Source organism: Cavia porcellus, unplaced genomic scaffold, assembly GCF_034190915.1.
Source record: "Cavia porcellus strain 051 isolate PalLab524CR breed Dunkin Hartley unplaced genomic scaffold, mCavPor4.1 scaffold_1, whole genome shotgun sequence".
NCBI classification, from domain to species: Eukaryota; Metazoa; Chordata; class Mammalia; order Rodentia; family Caviidae; genus Cavia; species Cavia porcellus.
This window is the reverse complement of record NW_026947484.1, coordinates 227049146-227059182: the sequence shown is the minus strand read 5'-3', so window position 1 is coordinate 227059182 and position 10037 is coordinate 227049146. Positions and strand designations below refer to the sequence as shown.

Here is a 10037-nt window from a genome sequence, read left to right as displayed (position 1 = left end):
TATATATCAGAATCGTTACAAAGAGAACTAGATCAATTTTCAATTCTTTTCAAATATAATTTGTGTATATGAACCTGAATTTCTACACACGACTTTTTTTTACCTACTTCCAACTTTTGTATTCCTGTTTAGCAGCATATATTAAGAATACATATTTAATACATTGGTATAAAGTGTATATTTTCCCTGTCTCACATATTTACAGCATACACTTAGAAAGATACATGTGTGCGTACAAACACATAAATTTATTTATATAGTTTTATACATGTGAACATGTCTGCGTATCTATGTATATGTGGAATAATATGGAATTTCAAGATACAAGTCCTCACTATATGATGTAAAATGACTCAATTGAAACAACTTTGCTTACCTAGTGACTAGGATGATGGTAATATTTAAATTGGGGAGCAAGTGAAATATTACCTGAGAAAATCAATGTACAAATGTACAGAATATTTACTTATGTCACTTTTCATTTTACTGTTTATATGTAATCTGTTATTACAACACTCAATTTAGAAATCTGGTATTGCTCACTTCGGCAACACATATACTAAAATTGGAATGATACAGAGGAGATTAGCATGGCCCCCACGCTTGAATGACACACAAATTTGTGAAAGGTTGCATATTTTTGAATAATCCAATTTCAATTAATGAAATGGAAAATGTAATTAAAACCTTGCCAAATAAGAAAAGCCCAGGTCCTGATGGATTCACTGTGGAATTCTATAAGAAATTCAAGGAAGACGATGTTAACATTCTTTAAACTGTTCAATGAAACTGAAAGGAAAGCAATCCTCTCTAACTCATTCCATGGAAGCAAGTATTACTCTAATACCAAAACCAGAGAAAGACTCAACCAAAAAAGAAATCTATAGGTCAATTTCCATAATGAACATAGATGCAAAAATGATATCACTGAGTTTTATTGGATCATTGAACAGAACTGTTTGCAGTCTCACTGTTGGAATGTCCACTTTACAAGCTTTAATTTTATGACTTGAACAATTATTTCTAAGATGACAATATGTAATCCATTAACTAGTGATTTCCTACTGTTTATTTTTTTCTGTAAATCTGTATAACTTGTACCCTTTTTCTGCTTTCTTTTCTCTCCTTAAATAAAATTTAAAAAAATTCTCAATAAAATACTGGCAAACAGAATACAACCAATCATCAAGAAGATTATACACCAAAATCAAGCAGGGTCCATCCCAGGAATGCAGGGATAGTTCAGTATACACACACCAATAAGTGTAATCCGCCATATCAATACAGCCAAAAATAAGAATTGTATGATCATTTCTATTGATGCAGAAAAAGCATGAAAGCATTTTGGTAAGGTCCAACATTCATTGATGTTAAGAGCCCTACAGATAATCAGAATAGATGATCTTTACCTCAATATGATAAAAGCCATCTATGACAAGCCAACAGTCAGCTTCATGTTAAATACCCCAAAACTGAAAGCTTTTACTCTAAAATCAGGAAAAAGACAAGGATGTCCATTATCACCACTCCTATCAAATGTTATGTTGGAAATACTAGTCAGAGCAATTAGACAAGAGAGAAAAATAAAAGGAATAAGGATAGGAAAATAAGAAGTTAGATTATGGTTATTTGTAGACAGTGTGATACTCTACATAATAGACACCCAAAACGTCATTGAAAGACTCTTAGGAATAACAGCTAAATTCAGTACTGTAGCTGGATACAAAATCAACACTGAAAAATCAATAGCATTCCTATACACTAATAACAAAATCACTGAGAGAGAAATAAGAGAAGCCACACCCTTCATATAGCATCCAAAAATTACTTAGGAATCAATCTAACAAAGGAAGTCATATATCTATTCTGTGAAAATTCTATTCTGAAAAACAATTCAAAGAGGACCTCAGAAAATGGAAAGACATTCCTTGTGCATGGATAGAAAGAACAGATATTGTAAAAATGGCCCCTCTACCAAACTTGTTATGTAGATTCAATGCACTTCCAATCAAAATACCACTAGCATACATCACAGATCTAGAGAAGTCATTCCTAAATTTCATCTGGGACCAGAAAAGATCTAGACTAGCAAAGGCATTTCTGGGCAAGAAAAGCAAGGCAGAAGGCATCAAAATCCCTGAGTTGAAGTCATAGGACAAAGCTACTGTAGTAAAATCAGCATGACACTGGAGTAAAAACAGACCTAAAGATCAATTAAATAGATTAGAAGGTACAACTACAACAACAAACACTCAGCCACCTTATCTTTGACAAAGGAACCAAACATATTCACTGGAAGAAAGCTGGCCTCTTTAATAAATGGTGCTGGAAAAACTGGCTCTCAATATGCCAAGAACTAAAACTAGACTCATACCTATCACCAGGTACTAAACTGAAGTCAAAATAGATCAAAAATCTCAATATTAAAACAGAAACACTACATCTCTTGGAAAATATAATAGGTATAAATCTTGAAGACATAGGTGTGGGCAAAGAATTCATGAACAAAAATCAAACCATATGGGAAATACTTCCCAGAATCAATACCTGGGATCTCATCTTATTTAAAAGTTTTTGAATGTCAAAGGAAATCTCCAATAGAGTAAAAACCAAAACCATGAATTTTGAAAAAGCTTAATCAAATGTCCATCTGACAAAGGGATTTTGTCTAGAACATATAAATAATTAAGAAAATCAAATCCCTGAAATTCAAAGATGTAATCCAAAAATGGGCATCTGAGATAAATACACATCTCAGATGAGAAATACAAATGGCAAATAAATATGTGACAAAATGTTCAGCATCATTAGTCATTAGAGAAATGCAAATTAAAACTACACTGAGATTCCATGTTACTCCAGAAAGAGTGGCCAGGATCAAGAAAATTACCAACAACAAGTGCTGGAGATGCTTTGAAGAAAAAGGAATTCTTCTTCACTGTTGATGGAAGAGTAGTCTTGTGCAATCACTGTGGAGGTCAGTCTGGCGATTCCTCAGAAAGCTGGGATTGGAAGTGCTATTTGACCCAGATTTTCCACTTTTGGGTATATTCCCAGGAGAGTTGAAAACATCATATCACAATAGTATGTTAACACCCATGTTTATAGCAGCACAATTTATAATAGCCAGATCTTGGAATCAACCTAAATGCCCATCAACCGAGGAATGGATAAAAAGATGTGGTATTTTTATACTATGGAGTACTACTCATCTATAAAGAATGATCACAATAAAATTTTATAGGTAAATATATGCAACTTGAGACAATACTCATAAGTGAAATAAACTCACATGTGTAAATTCTGTATCAAATGATCACAATAAAATTTTATAGGTAAATATATGCAACTTGAGACAATACTCATAAGTGAAATAAACTCACATGTGTAAATTCTGTATCATCTCCCTAGTGTAAGAAATAGTAAGAGTATATGACAAAAAATCATCAATAAATACTCTGAAAGGAAAGCATATAGGTACATGTAGAGGCTTACACATGCCTTGAACTTCTGCTAAATGGCTTATGAGAATCAATTGTATTATACATGATGGTATGAATAGCTATTTGAATGAAAAGCAACATTATTGTATTCAACATGATGGTATGAATAGCTACTTTGAAGAAAAAGCAACATGGATGATTTCCTATTGTTTTGCTGTGAAATGATTTTATTCTTTGTTTAGAGTGGTTTTGGTCTGCTTTTTATTATTTAATTTCAACATGCATGAAGGTATGGACATCTATTTTGAAGAGAACAAGAGACAGTATGTTAGCCATTGTTGATTTTCCTACAGTCTGCCTATAATGCAGTTCATTACCCTGTTCTGATCAGTTTTATATTATTTTGTTTTGTATGAATTCATTGTGTGTGAAGAAACAGACAACTATTTAGAAGAAAAGAGACATCAAGGTAGACAATGTTGATCTCATGTTATCTTGCTTTGAAATCTGTGCAACTTACATGGTTTTCTTCTGATCTTCTTTGGTCTGTTTTGTTGCTTTGTTTTATCCTCTTTAAAATAAAAAATAAAAAACAAATCCAGATATCTCTCTGCTTCTCTCTCACATGCAAGAAATGCCAACTACACACAGTTAATTTCAAGCCAAATATCAAAAGTAAAAGACAGAGTAGTTAGTATATTATGAAATATTAATCAATGGGTTCAAAGTTACTGCAAAAATTTTGATTTAAAAAATTTGAGTGCTTCATAAATAACTGATTATTTTATGTATCCTACTATAGTATGAAAATGTCAGCAAAACTAAGCTTCAGAAACTGAGTATAGGGACCATCTATTTTTTTCTACTGTAAACATTACATGTAGTATTTGCTTTCATTAAAACAGTAACATTATTCTGAACTTCCATTTCTTCAAAATATAGAGACCAAACATGTAGTTTACAATAACTGACTTGCTATTAAAAATATATGTATTTGAGAACACATTTTAAAGTTGTATAAGTAACCTCCTGATTCTGGATTGTTCCCTTTGAGGAATATTTAAGGGAAATACTTGCTGCTTGCCAAGGAAGCCAATTTCATTTCTGGTAGTGTGGCCAAGAGTGTTATGTTCACTAATTTCTTATATATAAATATAATATTCAAAATCTTTTAAAAGCAGGAGGTGGAACAGAAACTTGTGATAACTTAATGTTTTCTATTTAAATTGATTTTTATTTCTGTGTTTCCAATATGTTTTCTTTGCTCTCTATCTACAGAGAAGGTTAATAAATGACAGAAATGTCTTTCTTGTCATTATAAATAGTTAAGCTAAACAGGGCATGTGACTAGTGAAGAACACAATTCATATAAATTGTGATTTTTTTTTTTGATTCTTTTAGGTCTGAGATGTATGTGAGAGGGGAAAGAATGAAACAAAGGACTATAGAACAGCATTTACATAGACCTACCACTATTTGCTCATGATAAGTTCAGTTCTACTCTAATTCCTCAAATATCAGGGACCCCTGAATTGAACCTCCAAGATCTTACAAGCTGTTACGGCACATGGTAAGAAAAAAAGAGCAAGAGACATTTATTAAGCAGCAGGGATCTGAGGTGGCCTGATCTTCAGGAGGAACGCAGGGCAGTGAGGCAGCCAGAACCTCAGCATTTATTGACTAAGGAAAACAATTAAGCAATAATTAGATGACAGAGTGGGCAGTGGCATACTAAATTAATGAGAACGTTTTCCTGTGGTAACTTTACTCATTAGTCTTAGTCCTAGTCCTAGTCCTAGTCTGAGTCTTAATCTCATTGGATTTAGCCTTACTGTTTTTTTTTTATGATTTCTTTTTTTAATGTTTAATCTTAAAGAGGATAAAACAAAAGAGAACAGAACAAAGCAAATCAGAACAGAGCAATGCAAGCGACATAACACTTCACAATAAGACAAGAGGTTACAACAGTAGCTACCATAATGTCTCTTTTCTTCAACATATTTGAGCATCCTTTAGCCTTAGTGTTAATAGATGAGAGAGCATCTCACCCCTAATGAGATAATGGGAAATCTCAAAAGGCTGATACCAACAATCCCAAGTCTTCATTCATCCCTTAGGGAAGTATGTGAAACCAGCCACTGTGAATTTGTGGTTCCCAACGTATCTTGCTTTTTGTTTTTGTATTGCTACAGTTAAAACGGCATACAGGCTCTGATGGTCAAGATAGCAACAAACACATTTTCAAAAGTTTGTGGGAGACTCAATTTGCATCACCAGCATAATGTCCTCCTATGTTGTCTTTCTTAGTTGTTTCCACTGCATGGGTTTTGTAACTTGCAAGAATCTCAGTACTTATGATGTCAGCTTTATTCCAGGGTGAATCTCAAAAATGCTTGCACTGTAGGGCTGGATAGGGACAGGCTCCACCACAGCGCTGGGCTCCTCCTCTCTCCATGGCCAGTGTTCTGGGAGGACATCCATAATGCTTTCACATTCTCTATTAACACATAAGCATACCCTCAACTCTGTGTTGTTAACTGCACTGGGTCATCCCACTCTCCTGTTTGTATGTCTTTCTCCAGGACTTGAGCCCTAGGTGTGCTTGTCGTGTTTGTCCTTTTTCCAATAAAGCTCTGATGGAGGGCATTTACTTTCTGCTACGAGGTTTTAAAATTTTAAGGTAAAGATAGCAAGATCTTCCAGGTATTTAGCTTAGTGTTATAAGTACCTTCTTCACAAGCGCAAGGTCATGAGTTTGATCCCTGGTACCTCCCCCCCCCCAAATAGCAAGATCTAATTGTGGATGTGGAACTAATCATATTCCCCTCTATTTGTTTTTGTAACTGTTCCTCCAACCACAATCATCTTTTGCACTGAACTTCCCAAGGCCCAGCCCTCTCTGATGGCCTATGGTATTGCTAAATAAATTAACTATCTATATTAATTTTTTTATAATTTTATCTGGATATCAAGTATTTTAAAATATAAAGTATAGGCAGAAGACTGTTATTCCTTACCAACTATTGTTATCCTAGTTGAATTTCCATAGAGTATTAACAGTTACAATTCAGAAAGAAAACTTGAAATCAAAATCTTACACAATATTTTAGCATGAAAAACATGATGATTTTATTTTTATGGTAGATTTAAATCTCCATTTTGATATGAAATAGCTTTTTTAGTCAGTCATCTCTCTCTAGTGCTTTAGATTACCTAACATAATTTGTTGTCTTTTAATGAAATGTAGCTGCGGAAATTTGTGACATTGTGGACTGTTTAATATCTAGGCATCTCCAAGTGTAATAAAACATGCATAACAAAGGATCATAAAATCACTCCGCCCTTTTGACAGGTGGTCCCACACTGATTTGAAATATACCTCTTATTACAAGTAGCTGAAGCACAAGAGCTATGCAGGTATCTAAACGTAGAAGAAAAAGCTTATCATTATAAACAGTCCCAGGTTTACATGTTAGAAGACCTGCACATCAGGAAGTCATGAATACATGTAATACACCATGAGATTAATATTAATGAATTGTCATAGTCATATGAAAACTTTTTTTTCTTAATTTAGTTTTGTGCCAAAAGCATCTTTTATTAAGCATATCTTAGTGTTTTATTTATAGAAAACTCAAACCTCTTACCATGACTGATATGAACATATCACCATAACATGTTTAACAACATTTTCTGGGATTTCTCCCACAGGATATGAGAACCACTGATGAACAAAGCCTGAAGTAAGATTTTCCCAGGAAGAGATTCCTTTATTCACAATAGGGAATCTTATCTAACATTTCTAACATGTTAAGGTATCTCTAACTATCTTAAACTTTTTTATAGTCCATGAGAACCATATCATAACAATTATTTTGATTAATGAAAGATTCTTGAGTAATTGTACACAGTCAATGATATGCATTACACTGACAAAATCAATTTTGACATCATTTTGAGTAGCTGGTAACTTGGGTGAAAGGATATTTTTAATGATGATGATATTTATCTGTAAGCCAATTTAAATTATACAGCAATGTTTCAAAAATACAAAAAATGAAGAAAAACATTTTGAGCTCAAATAAAAGAGCCACTTATAATTGGACACAAAGACAAACAAAGTAATACCCATAAGACAATTTTTTAAATAAGTGTACTCAAATATAATTGACCAAATTGAACTATAATAACTTTTTATAGGTTTTAAACTTGTAACTGCAATTAGAATAGTCAGGACTGTTTGTAGGTTAATAAACATAGATCCGTTCTAACAAGAAGAATCAGAAGAAATAAAAGCTTTTACACCTGTGGCAGCAAAGACAGTTTTTAATGGGGTCCAAGCTGGCAGTTTATCTCATTGGAATATTCAGGTATACAGGCTACTAATTCTTGTTTTGATGGTCATAGTTGTTGGATAGTCACAGAAGAGGGCCAAAACTGTTGTTTTGTACCAGTCTACACTCCCACTAACAGTGCAGGAGAGTTCCTTTTTCCCCACAGCCTCTCCAGCATTTGTTGTTGTTGGTTTTCTTGATCCTGGCCATTCTTTCAGGAGTGAGATGGTATCTCAGTGTGGTTTTAATTTGCGTTTCTCTAATGACCAATGATGATGAGCATTTTTTCATGTATTTATTTGCCATTTGCATTTCTTCATCTGAGAATTGCGTATTCATCTCAGATGCCCATTTTTGGATTGGATCTTTGAATTTTGGAGGTCTGAGTTTTTTTAATTCTTTATATGTTTTAGACAAGAGTCCCTTGTCTGAGAGAGAGTTCACTAAAATCTTTTCCCAGTTTGTGGGTTTTCTTTTCACTATGCTGGAGATTTCTTTTGACATGCAAAAACTTTTTAATAAGAAGTGGTCCCAGTTATGGAGGTTTCTCAAAAAGTTGGGATTGGAAATCCCATTCATTCCAGCTATTCCACTTCTAGGCATATTCCCAGAAGAACTGAAAGCATCATACCACAGGGATATATGTGCACCTATGTTTATAGCAGCACAATTTGTAATCGCCAGATCTTGGAAACAACCCAAGTGTCCATCAACTGAGGAATGGATAAAAAAGTTGTGGTATTTCTATACAATGGAGTATTATTCAGCTATAAAGAAGGATCGCATTGAGATATTTATCAATAAATGGACGCAGCTTGAGACCATACTCATAAGTGAAATAAATCAATCTCGCATGTATGAATACCGAATAGTTTCCCTAATGTAAGTAATGATTCAAATATATAAAAATATGTGATAATCATGATTCCCCATTATGTGGCCTTGAAGCCTTATAAAATTTTCACTTATTAATTAGAAAGGCTTTACTCTGGGCTTTTTGATATGGAAATATTTGAAGCTATAGTATATGAAGTTTTATCCAAATATTTTAAGGAAAAAGACAGACACTATGGTAACTACTATTCTTTAAAAAAATTATTTAGCTATTTCTTATGTTTATTTTAATTAAGGGAAAAACTTAAAAAATTAGGATATATAGTAGTAACTCTTTTTGATCTCCTATTAACTTGTTTTGAAGTCCTGTAATACTCCCAAGATCTTGTTTTGACTGATTAGACTCTGTTCCATTCTGTGCGATAGTAGCAAGTTTGAAGGTATCGGCAACTAATTTGAAGGCAATAAGATTCACAAAGATGCCCATTCTGGTTTGACTATTGTCTCCTTTGGAAGTCCTGTAATGTTCACAATGCCTAAGTTTTATTGGTCTTGTTCTCCACTGTTTTGTCCGGCTTTATAATATCTAATGAGATGGACAATTCCTTTTAAGGAAACAAGAGACAACGTTGATAACCATTGTTGATAACCTTGTACTCTGTTCTACATCATGTGCTATGTCTATCCTTGGTTTTGACTTACAGCTTTGTTTTGCCATATTTGACTTTATTCTCTCCCCCCCAAAAAAGTAATAAGAACTAAGGAGTAATAAAATACAAAATGTGTAAATTTTGTTATAAAAAAGAGAGGGAGGGGAAAAAAAAAGAGCTCTAACGGATATAACAGCAAGTGTGTTTAGGGATGTTAAATAGCTGACTATATTAATGTTTTTGGATCATTGAACACAGCTGTTTGCAGTCTCTCCGTTTGAATGTCTACTTTGTATTCTTTGATACTGTGATTTGAGCAACTATTTCCAAGATGATATTATGTAATCTATTAACAGGTGATTTCTTACTGTTATGTTTTTTTTTTTTTGTAGTTCTGTATTATGTGTAACCTTACACTGCTTTGTTTTGTTTTGTGTTTTTCTCTTTTTCCTCTTAAATAAAAAAAAAAAACTGTTGTTTTGGTGCTCACATATAACTTTTTCCTCTAATGTGACAGTCTGTTTAAGGTAATTTTAACTATTTCCTGGGAGGGGCTGGGAATTTAGCTCAGTGGCATAAGCACCTGCCTTGCAAGTGTGTGGTCATGAATTTGATCCCCGGTATGGATAAAAAAGAAAAAGACAAACAAACAAACAAAAAAAAAAAAAAAAAAAACTACTTCCAGGGGGTGAGCAGGTCAAGTTTGAGTGTAAAAAGTGATTATCTTTGAGAATAGTGGACAGCCTACAAAATGTTCTGGAGAGAAATTTTAACGA

General features: G+C 33.4%; 1 non-coding gene across 1 annotated transcript; it reads left to right on the top strand.

The window, feature by feature from the left end:
* Positions 1–532: 532 nt before the first annotated feature.
* On the top strand, positions 533–642 carry LOC111757761 (U6 spliceosomal RNA). The gene has a single exon (XR_002792052.1). It is a non-coding gene; the product is annotated as a U6 spliceosomal RNA (small nuclear RNA).
* Positions 643–10037: the final 9395 nt, after the last annotated feature.